At 53.0% G+C, this 2,839-nt stretch overlaps 1 pseudogene; it reads right to left on the bottom strand.

The window, feature by feature from the left end:
- Positions 1–1,979: 1,979 nt before the first annotated feature.
- On the bottom strand, positions 1,980–2,494 carry LOC138844804 (cytochrome c oxidase assembly factor 6 homolog pseudogene; annotated as a pseudogene).
- Between the last annotated feature and the right edge of the window lie 345 nt (positions 2,495–2,839).

The following is a 2,839-nucleotide window of genomic DNA, read 5'->3' as shown; positions in this document are numbered from 1 at the left end:
CACTCCCCCTCTTCGTGGAGGAACGACACAGGACCCTGCGCTGTTCTTTTGTCTGCTCGGCCCTCCCCGGGTTTGCTGCTGGTTCTTCCCGGGTTGGCTACCGTCCCTTCCACCTCCGTGGAAGGGCAGTTCCCCCTGGCCACTTTCCCCACTTCCGCGGGGGAGCGGCACACCGCCGGCCGGCTCTCTCGGGGGCTGCACAGGTGTTCCTTCAGATAGATGTTCCCCTTAGATGTTCCTGGTGCATGTTGTCTCTCTCCTCCTTTATAGTCCTCTTCCACCAATCCCAACTCGGCTGCCCACACGCCGAGTACGCTGCTCTCCTCCAATCAGGAGCAGGATCAGCTCCTGGAAGTCATCACTCAAGTTGGCAAGAGGCAGCTGCGTAGAAGCTGTTTCCTCCTCTCCCAGCGCCATATTGTGGGAGAGCAGATGCATAGAATAAGTCTTAATTCCAGTAACTTAGTCTAGTCCGGGTTGCTCCCCACAAAGTGGATGGAAAAATCAGTCTCGGTCCCCGCCCCCAGCTCCCTGTGTTCCAAATAAATGAAAAGGTAAGGAAATAATAACTTTAAAACATGCACTGAATATTCTAGGAGGGCAAGGGCAGAGAAGGGTTTTGTCTCACTTGGAATTTTATCAAGAAACAGGGCTCCTTCAGAAAGGCACGGCCGGCGACCCACCAGGAGGACACCTGGAATCCACCTGCAGTCCAGGTGCACCATTCTCTGTGCTTCTATCTTTAGTGACAGGCAGGATCTTCCTCATGCAGTGACCCGCAACCGTTCAGACTGAAATACAGCCTATTGTGCTGTCCACTGATTTCCCCTTTATTTTACAATTACGGCAGTATCTTTGTCTTTAATTGTGTCTATAGGCTGGTTATAAAAACTGTTTATTTGGGGCTGGCACTGTGGTACAGCGGGTTAAGCCATCACCTACAGCACCTGCATCCCATATGAGCACGAGTTCGAGTCCCAGCTGCTCCACTTCCAATCCAATTCTAATGCGCCTGGGAATGCAGCCGAACACGTGGGAGACCTGGAAGAAGCTCCTGGCTTCAGCCTGGCCCAGCCCCAGCTATTGCAGCCATTTGGGAGTGAACCTGTAACTCTGTCTTTGAAATAATTTTTTTTTTTTTTTTAAGAAAAAAGTCTATCAGAACACTGTCATAAGAATGGAAGAGGACCTCTGCTTTAGTAAAGTCAGTTTGAGATTTTTGGGACCAATCTTCCTATTGGATGCAACTTTAAGCCGGCAGGTGGCCCTGAGAGTCACCATTGTCTCAGCCTGGGGTCCCCCTGGCCCCACTGGGGCCCCCGGAATGATGCTTACCTGTCTTCCCTTCAGGCAGGCTTTCCCACTCCCTCTAGCAGGAGCCCCTCTCTGTCTGCCCTTCTGTCTTCCTCTCCGGGAAACCACTCTGCCTTGGGCTCTGAGACCCTTGCACCCTTGCTTTTCCCTCCCACCGACCAAGAGCTTTTTGGGGGCAGAGCCTGCTCCACTTGTTCAGTGCAGGGCACTTTGGAAGATGACCACAAGGGGGCAGCAGACAAATCAGCCCTCTTGTCGAAGTCCTACCACCTTTATTGATTGATTGATTGATTTAGTACAGAGAGAGAGAATCTTCCATCCGCCTGCTGGCTCATTCCCAAATGGGCACATCGGCCAGAGCTGAGCTTATCTGAAGCCAGGAGCCAGGAGCTTCTTCCAGGTCTCCCACATGGGTACAAGGGTCCAAGGACTTGGGCCATCCTCCGCTGTTTTCCCAGGTGCGTTAGCAGGGAGCTGTTTTGGAAGTGGAGTGGCCGGGACTTGTACCAGCACCCATATGGGATGCTGGCACTGCAGCCTGGGGCTTTAACCCACCGCGCCACAGCACTGGCCCCATAAATGAATCTTTTTAAATGTATTTATATATAACTAATATGTAATACCGTTTTATTTCAATTTGTCAGTTGGAATGCTCGAACCTTTTGTTATTTGATGATTTCAGTTATTAAATGTTTCCTACAGGGAACAAGTATTGGCGTTTGTACAAGCTGGATTGTCTCATCATCAAGGGAACACCTGTGGATGTCCAGGAAGGTAATGTCAACCTTTCTGGAAAGTTCAGCAACAACCCAGGACCTTGCAGATGATCCTGAAGGTCAGAATTGTCCTGCTTCAAACTTTTGTTGGGATTTCAAGGAGTCTGTTCTTTTATTTTATCCATCGTTGGGGACAACTTGATTCAAACGAGCGTCTTAATGTCTCGCCCTGCAAAGCTGCCCCCGCGTGCTCATCTGCACGCCTCCAGTTCTCCAAGGGCTCCCAGCAAGCCTGCCTTTCTCTCATGGACGGGACTCCCGTTCCTCCTGGGAGCCAGCTCTCCACCCGCCCGGGTCTGGCTTCCCTTGGGCACCCACAGGAGGGGAGGGTTTCACAGCCCAGACACCAGCGGAGGAGGAGGGGCGGTGCCAAGTCCTGCACCTGCAGGGTCGCCGCCCTGGTGCAGGCTCACGAGACACCGCAGACCCTAGGAACCACAGCACGCACCATGCACGGGGAAGCCATCGGGATCTTTAAAATGTACACCTGGGGTGGGCGTTTACCTGCAGGTGAAGATACTACTCAGGACGTGCACGTCCCACACCGGAGGACCTGGATGCCATTGCCAGCTCTGTCCCCAAATCCAGCTTCCTGCTGCTGCACACCTGGGAGGCAAGGACGAGGGTCCCTGCCACCCACACGGGAGACCTGGATTGAGTTCCCCAGCTTCAGCCAGGACCCCTCCCTGCATTTGGGGAGTGAGCCAGCAGATGGTAGCTCTGCCTGCCTCTCTTCTCTCTCCCTCTCT

This window comes from Oryctolagus cuniculus, chromosome 12 (genome assembly GCF_051225735.1).
Source record: "Oryctolagus cuniculus isolate XC-2025 breed Fujian yellow rabbit chromosome 12, ASM5122573v1, whole genome shotgun sequence".
In the NCBI taxonomy this organism is placed as follows: Eukaryota; Metazoa; Chordata; class Mammalia; order Lagomorpha; family Leporidae; genus Oryctolagus; species Oryctolagus cuniculus.
Note: the sequence above shows the minus strand (reverse complement) of the source record. Positions and strands in the feature narration are given on the sequence as shown.